Genomic DNA, 9,909 nt, shown 5'->3' with positions numbered 1-9,909 from the left:
TGCTTAAACACTGTAGTTATGATTCAACCCCAAAAATAAAAACAACACAGGGAACATACCTGTCCCCCGTGTAGATAAAATATTCCTTTTCCTTGTATTGACAGCCTGGTTTTAAATATTTCACACCATAAACTCTACTCAGCTTTTGAGGATGCTTGCTGAATTTCCTTTTTCCTCAAATACCAAAGTGCTCTTACTACAAAAACAGGTCACAGAAAACAAATCATTCCACGGTTGTGTCTTTGGGGTGTTGGTGACATTACTGCTTACTGATGAATTCCAGCACATGCCGACTTTTTGTTTCAACTGCTTTATTTCTTTCTTCCACTTATTTTTTTTTTTTTAAAGAAACACAGCATAGAACATCAGATGAACTGAACTGTCATTGATTTTTAACCCAGCCCTGTGTGTGCAGCATCTGTCACATGGAACGCCACTCTATTTGTGTCTGCCTCTGACACAAAGTGGCTTAGGGATTTGTCACCTCCCTCCCTGCATTGTGCACTGGAATGACAGGATACTGGCTGGAACTTGTAGGTCACACCCAGCGTGTTTTTCTTGGATTTATGCTTGACACCCAAATGGAAACACGTTGCTCTTACTCCCGTACTCCCACTTTCCACCTCATGCACCTGACCTCAAAGAGAAAAAACACAGGCCTGAGTTTGTAAGACAGTAATGACAGGAGGAGATAACTGCATGATCAGGCCCAGATGGTAAGGTATGGTCAGCTCCTGTTGATGCAAGGAAGAGATTACATAAGTAGATTTAAACCAGCGAAAAGGGGGACGTGTTTCATTAGCGTCACTGGTGCCAAATCTATATTTGGAGCATGAGCCCACAGAAACAGACGTGCAGGGATGAAAATAGCCTTTAATAGCCCAGTTTGGGAGCTTTATTCCATTCCACTCTCCTGCCACAAGGATAGTGACAGACGGAGTACACTCCGCAGAGAGCAGCTCTATTCACCCAATCACAGTACTCCCTCGGGCAGGGAAGGAAGGAGGAGAGTGTGGGAAAAAGGAGAGGGGTGGAGGAATGGGGAATGGAGATACAGAAGGACAAGATGTGGCGACAAGAATGAACTCGGAGCTGTGTGTTGTTTAAGAACCCGTTTAGGAATGATACTACAAAAGAGCTGAGCAGCTTTACTACAATTTTACAGTCAACAGTTTCACCTTTTTGTTATATATTATATATAATATTGCCTATAACCTTATTCAAAATATTTTTTTAATTCAACAGAAATTTCCATTTATCCCATGTTTATAGCTAAAAATGCAATTCTACAGTGTGTAATTGCTATATATATCTATATATATACATATATAGATATATATTTATTAGCTTGTAAAATAAAATTACTGGCTACATGTATTCTTCTCATCCCCACACGCAAGTGCAACAGCAAGTCAATAGAGCCTAGAAGTAGCCTCAGACAGAAGGATAGACATTCACAGTCAATGCTGCTGCAGATGCGAGGGGGGCTGGGAGTGAGTGTGCAGTAGAAACCCTATCTCCTCATATTGGGTGCCCATTGCCCCCAGAGAGAAAGCAAGGAACAAGAGGCCCAGCTGTCCTTAACAATGGACCTGCCCCTCACCAGCCAGGACTCAAAAGGCCTCATTCAGTCCCCTGGCTCTCTTAAGGCTGCTTCTAGGGAGACTAGCCAGGACATGCTTAGGTTCATGGCAGACATGTCTGTCTCTGTTTGTGTGTTTATGTATGTCTGCATGCATACATGTTCAAGCACGTATGTGCATTTAATTAGTCACCTGAAATAAACTAACCCTTAAAAAATGTAGTAGTGTGCATTTTGTATTTGCATCTACTTTGTTGTGTAGCGTTGTATTTTATATTCACACAGTCACAGAGCCATCACAAGGTCCATATGTATGTATTCTTAAGCATTTTATGTATTATTTTTATGTTTAATCCCTTTTATTTGCCATTTGCAGGCTACTTTGTTATTATTTGGCGTGGCCGTGTTGCAGCTGGCTGGCTAACCTTAGCTTGCTAGCTCGCTCGACCTTAGATTTCAATATTACTTCAAAAGCTTACGTGATCCATAATACTAACTTATGTATTATGACAAACAGTTGTGATTTTAGCCAACAATAGATGTAACCATACAAAGCAGACGATTGCTTTCTACTAGCTAAGAATGAGACAGGGCAGGGGCATCCAGCTATGTAGCCTAAACTGGGGTTGGCCGACTGGCTGTGGCGTGGCTTCACGGTGTGGGTCTGGCATTGGTTGCTTTGTGGTGCTGGCTGAAGTGGTGATTTTGTAAATGGCAAGCTACTTAGTTTTATGGAGTCAGTGGTCCAAATAAAATATAGGAACATTGCAGGTAGGCAGATATTCGGAAAAAGTCATGCTAGCTGTTTACCCGTTTCCAGTCTTTTTGCTAAGCTAATTTTCTCATAGCTTTTACTTAATACTATAAGTTGTAATTCAAAACCCTCGGCTGTAATACTCAGTGGATTGACATAAGAGTGTTGTCAATCTTCTCATCTAATGCTCAGCAAGAAAACAATTACGCTTATTATTTCCTGAAATGCTGAACTATTAATTTACAGCAAAGACTCTTTCAATACTTGTACGCCTACTGTAGAAATGTAGAAACACTGGTGAGACAAAATACCCTTTCTTTCACACTATCAAACAGTGTGTGACGCTATTAGGCAAAACTATCTACATCTGTGACCTCTGCATTTATCCTCACCTTGACCATTTTAATTATGCTGGAAATACTGAAGCTTTTATGGGGTTTTCTGATCAAAATCATGTTTAGATACCTCGTTATCCTTTTTTTATCATGTGGATTAAGGACACAGCAGATAAATCTGCACTGTCAGAGCCTAGCAGTTGGTCTGACCCATCCAATCCCAGAAATCTTAGGTCCGATCAAGGCCATATGTTATGATATTTCTTTTGCTATTGTCACAACTCTGTTAGGTAGGCACAGAATCATTGTGATCCTTAAGCCCAATTTAATGTTGCACAGAAGTACCTAAAAGTCAATATTTATGAGAATTACCTGACACTGTTTATATTGTTAAGCTGTGTAAACCCTACCCATATGGTACTCCAAGCATGTTGTGAAAAATGCTATTATTTACTTGAATACTTGATTATCGGCATCTGCTCTCCATATTTATTAGTCTTTCTCTCAGGATCACCCCCTTAGGCTGTCATTTTATATTGAGTACCTGTTGTTGATTGCTGATGTGCATGATGTGTCTGTGATAAGTGTGTGCATGAGCACACAGAGTTTGAGTAAATACATTCGGGAGATAGAAGTGTGGGCGAGACAAAGAGAGGACGTTGTTGTGTGTGATGGTGTTTTGTGTAGGTGACGATCCCCCGGGTATTCCCCGGGAGCGAGGTCTTTATTCCATGCAGCACAAACACAGCCAGCACTACACAGGGGAAAGCACCAGTCAGTCAGTTCTAGGGCTTAGAGCGAAGGCTTCCCCTCCCCCCATCACAACGATGATCCTCACACACACACATACATGGACATGGGCATGCATGCAAGCTGCACATATGCTCAAAGGCATATAGGAGAATGTTTCCACATACACACATGCACGGGGTTGGCCTCTTTCTCCTTCACACACTCAATTGTCCTCAGTGCCCTCCCTCTGTTTATTCATGGCGACCCCAGTGCTGATACCATCTCATTCTATCTCAATTACATCAGCCAACTCCCTATCCTCCTCAGCAAGAACTGTTTTTCTTCTTCCCTCACGCTTGCACTTGTACCCTCTGTCAGTTTCTTTTCTGTCTCCTTCAACCAGTATTTGGGGTTATATAATAATAGGCTCTATATTCATATAAATACAAAATAAAACACTATGATTGGCACCTGTGTCAATAGACTTCAGGCATTGGTTTGATGGTTTAAAACCCAAACAAAAAAACAATGTGGATGAAAGTAAAATAAGACAGGGCTGCAAAAACATGCTCCATGGGAAATGACTTGGGGGTTGCATTCAATTGCATCACCAGTCTTGGTTACTCCAAATAATACGGCGTACTGGTCACACATTATAAACTAAAAAATTTGCAACGCGTAGCATGATGTAATTTGACAAACATCAGACAAGATGCAACAATGCCTGTGAAATATGATTTATCACTTGCGCTCTTTTGTTCATGGTTATGTACTCCTGTAATTACATTTCCCCTTTTCTCAGCTTCAGAAATAATTTCTATTGCCTAAAAAATCCTAAATATTCCTTACCTCCTGGGGTATGTCATCCTCTGCAGCAGGAGGCCCATAAAGTGAAAGATTAGGGTCTCAGTATGTCATAAATCATTTTTACAGATTAGATTTTTAAGTCCCCATAGCAGTTGGGTTTGCCCTCACATTGTCTTTTTCAGTCACGTTTTTTAGTCACAGGTGTCTTGCTGTTGCACACAATATTGTCACATCACCCAAACTGTTCTATTGCTAACCCTTCTCTGTAGTATTTCATCACAGTTCCACTGTGAAGCATCAGACAAATAGTGTGATGATCCAGATTGTTCGCATGCTTGCTGCCTTTTATCACAATTCCCTTACTACCTTCCTTGCTCTCTGGTCAAGTGGTCCCATTGTATTTCACGCAGAGCACTATACTTAATCAACTGCCTTTTGAAAGTAACCTCTGAATGATCATCTTGAATGTATTATAAAATTAACTGTGATAACGATTAAAGCTGCTGAGGGCTGTGCTGTGAAGTGTATTATCCCTTTGTGCTGCTTTTCATGCACAAATGATTAGTTTGTTACTCACTGAGAAGGGTATATTGACAAATTGAACCTGATTGCACATTATAAATAGTTGCAGTTATTGTTTACAATGACACTGGTCACATTTTGTTTATTTGCTCCTTGGTCTGGTCGTTTGTTTTTTTACTCTTTCCTGAATGCGTTGGGTAATCCGCGCCTATCCGTTACAAAATATGAACACACACACGCAGGAAAATTGAAAGTCTGCCATTGAACTTCTGCAATGTAGTGGCCGTCCACTTCCTGTGATAGACAATAACAGGAAGTGGTTAACAAGGTCCCCAGCAGGCATCCCCAGTTGTGGAAATGCATGCAATTCCTTTCACAACAACATGGCTGTTTCAAAGTGAATGCGAGAGAGCACAAAGGCACAACTGCAGGACACTCCTACAAAATTTATATTGTTCACAAAAAAAGCAGGATACAAACTGTGAACAGCAGGAAAAGGTGTGGTTTCACTTTGGCTAAGCCATTCATGTGACCAACTGATGTACACACATAATAAGGCACTCGTCTTTTTTAGTTACTGTTAAATATGTGATGATAAAAGCCTATTTTAATATATCTTTGTAAATCTTCATTCATTCTTAGGATTTTATTGATATAGCTGGACAACTGGATTCATTTTGTTGTAGGATAGGGTTTAGGCCTGCAAGTATTTGTTAAATAATAGAGTTTAAATTCATTTTTTAACAGTATTTCTAACTTCACCACCCAAAAATTTTAAGGGTGTGCAACCAAATACTTGTAAATATATAAAAATATTTTCATACTATTGATTTGGATCATATTTACTTTGTGTCTGTGTTGTGCTGATATTCTTTACTTGATAGTGGCATCTAAAAAGATTAAAAAATATAATAAAAAAGGTTTTAAAATGTATAACATCTTTAACGTAGAACTGATAAACATTTTAGAAATGTATTATATAATATAGAGTTTTAAATAATATTACTTATTTCATATAGTGTCATTTCCTGCAGTTGCGCCACCTGACTTATTGGTTGCGACACTGGACTTTTGAAACTAATTAAACAGGCTTCTACTTGGGCACATGTCTTCGCTTTAAGCTTTGCTGGCAAGTCCATACATATACATTTTAAATAAAATAAAATGTTATGATAAAATAACATTTTCCTAGTTTTACATTACACACACAGGCACAATACAGTGCCTAAACATAACCATAAAATATGTTAATCATTGTTTAGTTATGAGCACATATTGCATAGCAAGAATATGATGAGGAAAACAAAGTAAATATACTGTTAATCAACATTTTGCAGATATGTTTCGTATAAGCGTTTTTACGACTTGGCAGACACATTCATTAAAAAGGTTTCCTAATTATGTTGATTAAAAAAAGTGATTCAGGCGGCATTTCATCTTTCCCTGAAAGTGTTGCAAATCAGTATTATATAAACATACTTTCTAGGATACAGAGTTGCCCTGGGGAGAAAAAATCCATTGTAGAGGAGGCAGATCATTGGCAATAGCCTCAATGATGCAATGTGGCCAAAGGACATGTTGTGTTAGAGTGGGAGCATGACTATTTTTTTCTTGATTGCTTTTTCTTTCCTACTGCTAGTTGTTTTACTCATTTCATCTCTATGTACAATCCACAGGTGAATGGGGGTGCTTAGGCATTTCCTTTCCAAAGACTGTCAAGAGGCAATCTAAGAAAAGGAGGAACTCTTCAACTGCAGCTGAAGTAGATAAGAAAACTAAAACCTTATCTGTTGCCTTACATGTGTAGTATTTGTTTTGTATGTCTTGAAAATAAATTTTCTATGACAATATCAGCTGTCATCTATGACATTTATAATTTAAACTGTGACAGATTTAATAAAGAATCATTCTCAACCACACGTGTAAGTGAACATTTAAGCTCATTAAGCTTATTTAAGCCATCTGAATCTTAAAGATGATCTTAAATGATACCCGAGCAAGTATATTATCTACCATCCTTAATAAGCATTCATGTGTGCATACCAGCAAAGTGATGATACTTCTTTCTCTCTCTCAGTCTGTAATTAATGTTCTTCAGGGGATGTGTAAATATAGTTGCTCAGTCTTTTAGCCAATTACGCAGAACAAAGACGGTGGATGTCAGCAGAATCCTCAGCGCTCTGGGAGCTCCCAGCACAACCAGGACTGACCTTCAGGCTTTCACTTCTTTGCCGCTCCTTATCAGCACACTTTGTTATTGTCGTCCAGGCTCACTGCAGTCTTCCAAGGACAGTCTGTGGTGTGAATCGTACCAGAAACAAACTTAATTTTAAGTTTTTCCAGCATAACTTTTCCAGTTTTCCTTGCCAAACAAAGTCTATGTTGTTGACATATCACATCAACCTATTTGTATGTCTTTCTGCTTCTCATGATTATGATTAATGATAGTTTGATCTTAGTATGATCTTGTTTTTTAAATATGGCAAGAACATATATGCCTTTTGCAAACTGTTATCACTCTGTTTCATTCAGTATGACTATACCGTTGCTTTTGTCACACAATATCTCATTTGAAGAAACAAAACTCAAGTGAGTTTAATCTCAGAAGACAAGAAGAAATTTCATTATATGCATAAAAAACTTGGTCTGCTGTTGAAATATAGTTGTATTTTACACCGGCCACACTGTCTAACAGGACTGTACAAGCTAGCCACCCATTACCTAAAAATGTTTTTACTCTTCCGACTGACTTCGCTGAGTGTTTGACAACGTTATATGGTTTGTTGATCTGATTGGTTGAAGTTCGTCTGTGATAGACGGTGATAGACCGACAATTCATCCAATCACCTGCCAAGTATTTGTGCCTGCCCTTTTCCAAACAGTCTCCAATGACGACTTCCTAGATAGACACTAGATACTGACAACAGTGTCAGGTTAAAGAATGCTGGGATTGTGCGCTGACTATGAAATAACAGTACCTGCTGATCCCTGTGCTACTGTCACTAGTGATTTGTGTTTCCTTTCCAAACATAAAATTAGTAGCAGTTAACTGCTTTACAAAGTCATTTCTCAAGAAGCCTAGGTGTGTGTATATACACTAAGCTCTCACAGTAACCCTATCACTGCAGCCACTAAGGTCAAGTGGCTGTGCAAGAGGAGCAAGCTACCAGCATATATCTCTGCTCAGTGCAACTCCACTGGCTCCATTGTATAGAGAGTGCCTCTTCTGCTGCTGTCAGCTCACTAGTGTGCAAAGGTAGCATCCACCACTCCACTGTCCATCTGTATCTTCAGTATTTTAAATATACATATCTTTGAGCTTACAAGAATGCAGATGCAGTGTTCATTCTATTCCTATGGTACCAATTACTTGTGTTAATTTTCGCAGCTATTTTAGTGATTATCCCTGAGAGCCAATAAGTGAGCTTCAACTACAACGGAAGCAGGAGGCAGACTAATCACTAAGTCTGTCGGACTCCATGGTAGGTGACCCACAGCATTTGTAGATAAAAAACGACTCATTCTAAGGTAACAAAGACGCAACGATTCCTACATATCGGTGATTATACACTAATGAAAACATGCCAATGAATATTATATTATATTTCTACCAATAGATTCCCCTAAATGTTACACACTGGACACTTTTTAGTTGTCCATGATAAGCCTTATTAACATTTAATCATAGGGCTGAATAGCAGCAATTTATTTCTCAACATGTGAAAATTCAAGCAGATATTTGTAATCGTTATTTTGACTTGTGAAAAAGGAATTATTGATATATATAATTAAATTAAAGATATCTGTAAATTAGTTTTGACTTGACAAAGTGTAATTTCTACATGTGTAAAAATTTTGATATATAATTTCCACAAGTGAAAACTAAATCTGAAATGTAACCCTCCTGACATATCAAAAACTATTTCCTTCTCTAATTAGCATATTATTTTTGGAAATGGAACCCACATTAGCATATTAATTTACGCTATGTCACCTTAATTTCCACATTCATTTTGGACATATATAGCTGAAGATATCTACCATGACATTTTTAAGGAGTGGAAATCCCATTTTTTAAATCAAAATTCAATTCTGACTGAACTAAATTATTAAAGGAATATCTCAGATATTATCGTTTTCACTGGATACAATTGTGTTTCTGAAATGAAATTCTGAATATTGGAAATTACATTCCTAATAGTTACTATACAATTCCATGTTGACATATCAATAGTTTATTTTTGGCCAGTAAACACTAAATTTTAGAAACTATTATTCCAATTATGATATCTGATCTAGAACAATTGTAGATATCCGCAATGAACATTACCACTGTTAAGAACTAAATTATCGATATCAACAATAGATATTACCACTAGTGAGAATTTATTCGTTGATGTATCAACGAATAATATAATAATTAGATAATAAAGCTGATGAGTTGTAATTAAGTTACAGATATCTACAGTGAACATTTCCACTATAAGAAATGAATTGTTGATATCAAGAATTAACATTTTGACTAGTGACAAATTAATTGTAGATATTTCTAATAAAAACTAGTCAAAATACATTATAGATATGTTGGCTTGGAATTCTTACTAGTCCCAAAGCAATTGTCGATATTGGCAATTTCTACTACCACTACTGATTAAATGTTAAAAGGGCTTGCCATTGAGTTAAGGTCTTCTGGTTCAAAAAAATGGTTCATAAAATGTTCACGGTGTAATTAATTTAATTTACATAATAAGGAATACCCTACCAGTCTAGCATCTGGACTTTTGTCACATGAATCCAGACCCATAATTATTAGATTTTCTCTCATACTCAACTATACAGTTACAGTGTGTAGCTATTTTTCAATTGAATAAGTAGTGTTGTTTTTTATTCTCCAACAACAGCATACCTTCTTTGTTGCATATGTGACAGTGAGGGCAAATGTTTTATTAAGAATATATTACAGATTATATCACACAAATCAGGACATGTGATGATCATGGATCAGTTCCAACAAGGGCAGGGCCTCCATAAGAAAAGGACATTGTATTGAAAAGGGAAAGGAAACGTGGACCCTCTTTACCCTTGTCACTACTTCACTCAACATTGATCCATTTCCAATTTACCTTCACTAAAGACGATCTTACCACAATGACAAAGAGTCAATGAGCACTGGAATG

General features: G+C 37.6%; 1 long non-coding RNA gene across 1 annotated transcript; it reads right to left on the bottom strand.

Annotated features, from left to right (window-relative positions):
* Window positions 1-294: 294 nt before the first annotated feature.
* On the bottom strand, window positions 295-4,373 carry LOC127367005 (uncharacterized). Its single transcript, XR_007885423.1, has 2 exons — window positions 4,253-4,373; window positions 295-632 (listed from the first exon to the last, which is right to left on the bottom strand). It is a non-coding gene; the product is annotated as an uncharacterized LOC127367005 (long non-coding RNA).
* Window positions 4,374-9,909: the final 5,536 nt, after the last annotated feature.

This window comes from Dicentrarchus labrax, unplaced genomic scaffold (genome assembly GCF_905237075.1).
Source record: "Dicentrarchus labrax unplaced genomic scaffold, dlabrax2021, whole genome shotgun sequence".
In the NCBI taxonomy this organism is placed as follows: Eukaryota; Metazoa; Chordata; class Actinopteri; family Moronidae; genus Dicentrarchus; species Dicentrarchus labrax.
This window is presented reverse-complemented; position numbering and strand designations above follow the sequence as displayed.